Genomic DNA, 9,976 nt, shown 5'->3' on the forward strand with positions numbered 1-9,976 from the left:
ACTTTTTGCTGGTTGCAGTGACTGGGTAACACTTTATACTGTCTCCTTTGAGGAGTGGAGTGGAGTATGTCCTAAATGTGGGGAAAAGGGTGTGCAAAGTTATCTAGTAGTCACAGGGGATAATTGTCTACAAAATTCATACTCCACTGTTAGAATATACAATCATTGCTGGGAAGTGGAAGCCCAACAAGGGAATCGATTTTTCTACCCCAAATTGTATATAACTGTGATCCTGTGACTAGTTCTCAGCAACGATGAGTGTGTTGTGCTTTACTTTTAAGCCAAGTTGGTAAAAAATCATGTGTGACTCCTTCACAATACTATTCTTCTTCCCATCACCTTGATGCAAATGAGCATGGCAAATTCGAGCCATGTGTTGAAGTCAGAAATGAAAGAGGGCTAGGTCTCTTCATCACAGCTTGGAGAAAAGCTGCCTGTAAATCAGGGATAGTCATCTGGACTTGATGCAATGGAAAAAACAGACCTCCTCCTTATTATGCATTGGGGTGATTTGTTATATTAACTGAGATTATCCTACATAAAACAATTTGTAGGGAATTCCCTGGCGGTCCAGTGGTTAGGACTCCGAGCTTCTACCGCAGGGGGTATGGGTTTGATCCCTGGTCAGGGAACTAAGATCCCACATGCCGCAAAGCACAGCCACAATTTGTAATAAAAGGTATGATGTGAAATTTACCTGCATCAAGAGTATGGAGATAAGGAAGTTATTGGGTTATACTATCTGACAGATACAGGATGGATTCAGTTTTTCGTATACTCAGGCAACAAGACCAAGTTACACATATTGACTTCTATATGTAACATAACTGAATAAAATCTAGCTTTTGTAAATTGAATCATATAAGCATTGATCCTCCCACCCAACATAGTTAGCTTCTACTATTTTTTCTAGTGTTTAGGAAGGATACTGGCATATGACAAATAAATCTTTACCCTCAAAGGCTACAGAGTAATAACGAGTAACATCTATAAGTTAGGTATATACTCATAATATAACACATGCTACATGCCATGAAAGGTAAAATGTTATGTTTTATTATAAGTCAGAAGAGAGAGGTTGATTCCTTCTTGGGCAACTGTGGAAAACATTTCAGAACAGTCTTTATTTTAGCTTGTTCAGGCAAGTTGAATCAGATTCTGATAGGCAGGGGTAGCAACAATTGTTTTAGAGAAAATATTAATGAACAGAAGTGCAGGAAGAGAAAATATAGATTACTCAGGAGTCTAGTGGTATGAGCCTCTGATGCTTGGAAAGGAAACCAGGAGATGAAATTGAGACAGAATGTAGGCCAGATCACAGAAGAACCTTGAATCCCAAGTTAAAGCTCTTTAACTTTATTGGCTAAGCTTTGTAAGCAATGGGGAGGCACTCCCAGTTACTGTTTACCTGGGGTAACTTGTCTGGACCAGAGCTGATAGACATGGGAGAGAATCTGTGTAGCAGAAATAATGGTATTGTTGAACTTAGAAATAAAAATTCTTGCAGAAGCTTTTCTCTAGTTTAGGGCAAACCTAATAATGCCTTGTTCGAATTAAATTACTTGACCTGTGAAATACTGCTTCCTTGTGATTTTAAAAGACGTTGGCAAACTTTCCCCCCATATTGTAGAATGTATTAGCAAACATTTAAGAGGCTTCCTCTGATGGTTATAATTAAGCTTCAAAGGGAACAGGCAAAGTCAGACATTGAGTTGGGCTGAAACTATTTCCGTTTTCCTTTTATTACCAATATGCAATCTACCCTAGCTTGCTTTCCATCACATTTTCCAGAGGGTGAATAAAGATTCCGATTTTGGTGGTAGAGAAAATCAGTATGCCAGCAAGAATTTTTAATGCTGTATGATTCAGAGCTAGCTGAATCACCTTGAGCCACTGTACACTCTGTAAACAGCACGACACTCCGAACTTTTGGGTGCTGGCCTATTTTCAATCTCCTTTTCAACTATCCTTACCAGGCATCCTATGCTTCAGCCTACTGAACTATTTGGTATTCATATAGTCAGTAGTCTTCACACATTCATGTCTATTCTCATAGATTTCAGCTCGATTTTATCTATACCTGTGTGCCCTCCTCCTCTACTTCATCATCCAGTCTTATTTTGCTACAGAACTCTTATTTTCCTTCAAGATTCACAGTTGTGCAAGTATATTTTTTTAATGAGAACTTCTATGATGATACTATCATTAGAAAAGATGTATAAGATGATACTATCTTAGAAAAATTAATTGGATCTTTATGCACTCACAGCACCTTGAAAAATATATTTTCTAGAATGTTATTACATTATATTTGAATTGTATTGTCTATATCTGACTTGCTAAATTGTGAACTCCTTGAGTACAAGAATAACACAATGTTATAAGTGCTAAATTCAAGACGTGCAAATTGCTATGAGAAGCTAGAAGAAGTAAAGCCAAATAAACCTATAGAAACCATTCAAAAGCCTCAACACTCAAAGAATGGTATAGAAAATTAGGAGGCAGTTAAGCTAAGGTAACCAAAAGATTAGTGAGTAAAAAAATGTAAATAAATATGAAAACAGTTTGCATTTTTTCATTCAAAAATATCAGTAGGAAAATTTAGAAGAAAAGTAAGATAAACCCCTCTCTTGCCCTCAGGATCATTATAATCTCATAATCTCACATTGTAGATAAAGCTACCAAACAAGAATTAATCAGTAAATAATGTAACATAGCAATTCAGTACCAACCTCTTTGGAACAAATTTCTAAAAGTTCTAGGAAAAGAACGAAAAATGACTCCAGGAGTAGACTTCAGCCCTATTACACTGAATTCTTTTATTGATAAATTTGATGAAACCATTGAAGGTGGGATTTCATGTCAGGAGTCAAGATCTCTACATATTGGGAGTGATGACTGGCCAAAATGAACAAGACAGAACGCTCTCTATGTAAGTCAAGAAAATGAACCCCAAAAGGAGAGGATGGCAGAGATGTGTCTACATATTTAAAGCATGTTTTCTGTACTTTCCTTTAAGTCAGTTATAAAATTAACAACTGGGACAGTATTCTACCCCTCCTGGTTATTTTATCTTATTAATTTATTTTTTAATACACCTTTATTGGAGTATAATTGCTTTACAGTGGTGTGTTAGTTTCTGCTGTATAACAAAGTGAATCAGCTATACGTATATATATATCCCCATATCTCCTCCCTCTTGCGTCTCCCTCCCACCCTCCCTATCCCATCCCTCTAGGTGGTCACAAAGCACTGAGCTGATCACCCTGTGCTATGCGGCTGCTTCCCACTAGCTATCTATTTTACATTTGGTAGTGTATATATGTCCATGCCACTCCCTCACTTTGTCCCAGCTTACCCTTCCCCCTCCCCATGTCCTCAAGTCCATTCTTGACATCGGTGTCATTTTTCCTGTCCTGCCCCTAGATTCTTCAAAACCATTTTTTTTTTTTTTTAGATTCCATATATATGTGTTAGCATACAGTATTTGTTTTTCTCTTTCTGACTTACTTCACTCTGTATGACAGGCTCTAGGTCCATCCACCTCACTACAAATAACTTAATTTCGTTTCCTTTTATGCCTGAATAATATTCCATTGTATATATGTGCCACATCTTCTTTATCCATTCATCTGTCGATGGACACTTAGGTTGCTTCCATGTCCTCCTGGTTATTTTAATTCATCCATCACCACCTTTTGGTTCAGTTGTGCAACTAGTTACAGTAGTCTACTCATATATCTTTATCCTTTCACAATTACAGCACAAGAGACATTATCTAAAGCCTTGCTGATGTTCAGTTGACTGTGTCTACTATATACCTTAGATATACCAGTCTAGTTACCATGTCAAAGAAGACAACAAAATTACTCTGACCTATTTTTCTTGACACCTAAGGATAATGGCATCCTTCCATAATGCCCCTAAATCTATACTATAATAATCTCTTTTTCACTCTTACCCAAATTAATGCCAAGCTGTAACACTTAAATTTAAAAATAAGAGATTTGAGGAGGCTTAATATAAAAACACATATACAAAATGCAACCTTAAAAATGAATTCAAGTAGAAGTATAAAAAAACAATAAAGAAAGAAAATCAAGAAGAGAGAAATCTCTGAATGAATTTTCTTAAGACAATATTAAGAGTTATAACACCATAAATTGATACAGCCACTATGGAGAACAGTATGGAGGTTCCTTAAAAAACTAAATATAGAATTACCATATGACCCAGCAATCCCACTACTGGGCATATACCCAGAGAAAACCATAATTCAAAATGACACAGGCACCCCAGTGTTCAATGCAGCACTATTTACAATAGCCAGGTCATGGAAGCAACCTAAATGTCCATCAACAGATGAATGGATAAAGATGTGGTACATATATACAATGGAATATTACTCAGCCATAAAAAGGAATGAAATTGGGTCATTTGTAGAGACGTGGATGGACCTACAGACTGTCATACAGAGTGAAGTCAGAAAGAGAAAAACATATACTGTATATTAACACATATATGTGGAATCTAGAAAAATGGTACAGATGAACTGGTTTGCAAGGCAGAAATAGAGGCACAGATGTAGAGAACAAACGTATGGACACCAAGGGGGGAAAGCGGCAGGGGGGGTGGGTGGGTGGGGTGGTGGGATGAATTGGGAGATTGGGACTGACATATATACACTAATATGTATAAAATAGATAACTAATAAGAACCTGCTGTATTAAAAATAAAATAAAATAAAATTCAAAAAAAAAAGAGTTATAACATCAGTTAACTTCCAAAAGTTTTATATAGAAAACTATACTTTATGACTTAGATTGATTTCCACTGTGGCTAAAGTAATATAAATAAGTGTAGATAGCTTTGATCATAGTGAAATAGGATACGAAGGGAGTGTGGATGATGGGGCAGAGGTGATCAATGGTGCAGGTTACATGAATTAAAAGAGAGGGAGAGAGAGCTGCCACTCAATAACGTGCAAATTGCAAAATCTGACTCCCAATGATGTGATTAACTATGTGCTCCTGAATGAGAATCAGTGAGTATTAGAACCTATTCCTTCTATCTCATTAGGAAGCAGGGAAGGATAGAGGGGTTTATAAGTGAGATTACAGTCCTGCTGAAGTGTGGCTACAGGAAATCAAAGAAATTAAAGGAATGGTAGAAAACTAGACATAAGCAAATATCTACATATTTAAAACAAGGAACAAGACAGATTTTGGAAATGTTAGCTAGAATAATAACTAATGACCTGTGGTGAACACATAGTGCAAGTTATTTTTTTTAATTATATTTGTTTTTTTGAATAAATGTGGAATTGCTAAATACAAGACAAAAATTTGGATAAAAGATTAATAAGATATAGATTCTGTTCACAAGGAACATCTAGACAAATAGAGGATATGTCTGATGGGCATAATTTTACAAAGTAGAACAGTTTCACAAGAAAAGCAAAGATACACGTCATGAGAACTATGAAAAATAAGTATTATTAGTGTCAAACGGCAAGATTCTCAAACTCAAATGCCTTCTAGGGTTAGCAAGTAAAGAATACATTTGAGTGTGGCAGTTACCACTAAACTTTAGCTGACTTTTGCCACAGCAATGAAGGGCCCAAATATTAAAAAAAAAAAAAAACAAAAACTTGTGTTTTATTTTCCTGTTAAATATTCAAACTGTAAAAGTCATGGACTATTTTTTAAAAATTAAAAAACATTGCATGGGTCAAATAAAATATATCAACAAGCCAGAACTGATCTTCATGGTACTAGTTTAGGATAAATTCCTTAGAGGATTAAGAAATGTTCTGTGAAGAATTCAGTAATTTGGACTTCCCATTGTATGATATATAAAATTTAGATGTGTAGTGATTAAAAATAAGAAGATCCCAAGCAAAGACAACACCACGAGTTAAGGCCAGGAAACAGGAATGTGATGGAAGTAAATGAGAAAGTATGGAGAACTTATTTTGGAAGAGGTGTAGTCTATGATGATGTGGAACAGGAAATATGATAATATGAGCATTTAGGGGAAAAGGTGAGGATGATCAGCATTCTACAGAGATTCTTAAAAGCAGTCATGCCAAATATACTTTACTGTATTTCATAAGGGTGAGAGCTTGGTAGCATGCCAGAAAAAATATGAACATTGATTTCAGTAGAGTAACCTTGGAGATAAGTTGGTAAAACATCTTCCAGCCTTTTTTTGTTCAACATTTTTCAATGATATTGATGATGATCAAGAAGACGTTTACTAGATTTATAGCTGATACAAAGCTGGGAGCGATCACTAATGTGATGACATACTCAAGTCTAAACAATTTTGAGAGACTATATGCAAAATTCCAACAAAACAGTCAAGGTGTTTTTGAGCCAAGAAAGTCAAAGAAATAAGACGCATGAAATAACCCAGAAAGCCATCTTTATTATTAAGAATGGTAAGACTCAGAAGGTTTAATTAACATCCCTTAAATCACAGAATTTGTGGCAGAAGTGGAATGCACATTCCAGGTCTATCTAGAATCAAAGGCTATGGTCTTTCTTAGTCATCACAGAACCACCAACTATATAAAAGTACTATGTCTATTTCTTAGAACTTTAGATTGTATTTTGTATTGAGTGGAAGATTGAAGTAAATGTTCTTTAAGGTCACAATAAATTAAAAAGTCTATGTTTTATTATTTTCTGATAAAGTATTAATGAAGTTTGGACCTAATATGCTGAGTAGAGTAGGTCAATTTTTATATAAGCTAATGTTTATAACTTATTTTAATTGTTCTTTTCTTCATTTCATAGTAGCAGCAGAAAATACTTGTCTCAACAAAGATATTTCAATCTCAGTCATTTAACAAATATTTTCTGAGTGCCTATTAATTGCTAAGAACATTTAAAAGTCCTGTGGATACCACAAAATTTCTCCCATTAAGGACCCACATTTTACCAAATGGGCATGTCTCTGGTTCCCTTTCTCATTGGCTCTCCTCACTTCTTCTTTTCCCCAAAGATAGCATCTAAACCCAGAAAAAAGCTTCATGACACTTGCAGAACAGTGTCTCATCTGCACTGGCCTCTGGTGAGGTGTTTCTTACCAGTTGGTTCCTGGATATTGACTTCAATCCCCCCATGAATTGCTGCAAAATGTCACATGGCTCCCATGGTCCCTGTGTTCCCTGCTTGTTTCTCTACCCCCTCCAACTCCTTTTTTATCTATCTGATATTAAGGACTCTTGGGGAAAGAAAAATTTATATTAACAAATAAAATGTCAAAAAATACAAACACAGATATGTGTATGTCCGTGGACACAGACCTAAGCGTTTTCAAAACAATGAAGCTGCACCTCAATAGATGAAGTGATATTATAGAATAAGCAGCAGAAGTTATAGAATCAAAATCACCCTTAAAATTCTTTAAATGTGTACAGATGATTTTGTGTATATTACTCTGAATGGTAATACCTGTGGGTAAATGTATCATCTTATATAATAGAAAATGTAATTTTACAGTGTTCTTGCTTTTAACTACATAAAAGAAAATGTGCATAGCTAATTTTTGGAAGTCAACTGAATGTATGTTGGGACTGCATTCTACTACGTCTATATAAAAGCCATGACTTTTACTGCCTTCTCCCATACCTCCTTTTATTTATTTTGTGTGTGTGTACATGATTCAACTCATTGAAACTTACCCTTAAATTATTTCCTACATTCCTTTCAGAGTATTACAGAAAACAAAATTCAGACTTCTCCCATCTATTTACTTGTAGCCAAAAGACTAGAAATACAAAGCTTCTTTAGCATTTAGCATCTTTAGTTTCTCTGTAAACTTCTATTATCTCAGCTTCTTAGTAAAGGAGCTAATTTAGTGATTCCCATAGTATGTTTCTTACCTTTCCCTTTAAGTTGTATGAAAAGAAAATAAATCTTTCACATGGGCTCAAAAACCTAACAAAAATTATTGTTCAAGATACTGGACATATCTTAAAATATTTATATATACCACTGATACAATATTCCCTCCCCAACACCTGCCCAGAGTCAAAATTTAATTTGTGCTTTCATGCTCCCAAGCTTTGTTGTAGTGAACAGGGTAAACGATGAAGAAACAGAACGGAAAACATTCAGAAAAAGAGGGTAGATTCATTCTTCCTAAGGATCATTCTACAAAAGCACCTACTGAAGGAAAGCTCTTGAAGGATGGGGGAGGTAGGGAAGGACAGAGTGGAAGGTGAAGAGACAGTAACATTTAGGTAAACAGAGATTCTGAGCGTTTAGAGCAAGGTACAGAAGCAACTACCATAAATGAAATTTGGGGGAGAGAAGTTTAAGCAGATATCTTAGGAAGGACACCATGGATTTTTATGATGGAATATCACTGACTACCACTGTTTTTCATTCTTTGTTAACTCTTTTGAACTGTTTTCATTTTGAAACACAAGGGTATGCTTAGACTGGCCCTAAATATTCTGATCACAGAGAAGAAGAAAGAAACGGAGAAGGCAAAAGTGCAAGCATTGGGAGTGGAATGGGGAAGAGGAAGGGAGCACCATACCTAAAACCAAGCCTTTGCAATGTTTCAAAGGTTCCAAGCACTGCCTTCAGGGAGGTGGATCTGACACCTGTTCTCCCATCTTCTTGCTTGGTTGCCTCATGAATAAACCCCTTCTCTGCTGCAAACCTCAGCATCTCAGCATTTGGCTTGCTGTGCATTGGGTGAACCAAACCTGGTTTGGTTAACACTTGCCAGGCACATACTTTCCCTTCCCAATCCTATCTATACTCCTCTCTCCTCTCTCATTTAAGTTCAAGTCTTTAAAAATTGTCAGGGAAGCAATGAAAAGGAAATAATTCTCATTTTTATCACAGTCATGCTTCACTTCTGAATAAATAGTAATATCTTATTTGATTATCAAATTCAGTGAAATATAGTCACCATTTTCAAAGACAGAAAATTCATCCTAAATATTGAGATGAACCAAAGTAAAATTCCTAAAAATATGTAACTTCCAAATGGAAAACAAATATCCTGAAATAAAGGGAATAATAGCCGAACTTTCTATATATTTTCTTAAAGTGACTGTTTTAAAAGGAAACCAATTATTTAGATATATAATTTCTAAGTTAGTTATTTATACATTGCATTAACCACTTCTGTTTAAATTGGGCACATTTTTCATAGTCTTCCCATACTCTAAATTGTTATATTTTTCTTCATGATATTTTTAGTAGCAGTTTATGATTTGAGACAGACTTTCTCATAGTTTATCATTATAACCATTGTGGGGTTTTTTGTTGTTGTTCCCTTAAAGAAAGGTTTGGCATCCCACTCTTTGACCTGTCTAGCAATTAAATTGGCCATAACAGTAGGATTCATCTAACTTTGTATGAAAAGTATATTTTCAAGGAGTCAAAACGTAAAGAGCTTTATTATGACTACTTTTTTTACTTTTCAGAAAAAGGGGAAATATTAAATATTCCGCATTTCAAATATTCCTCAGTTCAGTAACTGTTAAAAATATTTTTTACAAATTAAAAAAAGATACATTGACTCCCTTGTTCATTTTGACTCAAAATTGAAAATCACCGGCATTTGACAGCAATATTTTAAAAAATAACAATCAGATTTCTGCCCAGAAAATGACTTTGCTGATACAGTTCTGGTGACAGTGTAGACTACCTACCTCTTTCAGGTACACCTTGCATGACGTGGACTCTGAAAATCCAAGTTACACCCAAGATTCCATGCCCCTGTGGTTACTCATCGGGATCACAGACATGTAGGACCTGTATGAAAGAGACATAGCACCAAGTGGGACTCCGCCAATGAGTCAGTCATCCCTTTCATGCAGCAAAACCTTAGAGGCAAGAGCAAGGAGGCTGTATTGGCTATTAGGAAAGTGCAGACTACTGGTAGAAAATGACATCCTCTAATAATAAGATCTAAGGTACGACTCATATAATTGTCCTAATTTTTA

The sequence above is a fragment of the Balaenoptera acutorostrata genome, chromosome 2 (genome assembly GCF_949987535.1).
Source record: "Balaenoptera acutorostrata chromosome 2, mBalAcu1.1, whole genome shotgun sequence".
Taxonomy (NCBI): domain Eukaryota; kingdom Metazoa; phylum Chordata; class Mammalia; order Artiodactyla; family Balaenopteridae; genus Balaenoptera; species Balaenoptera acutorostrata.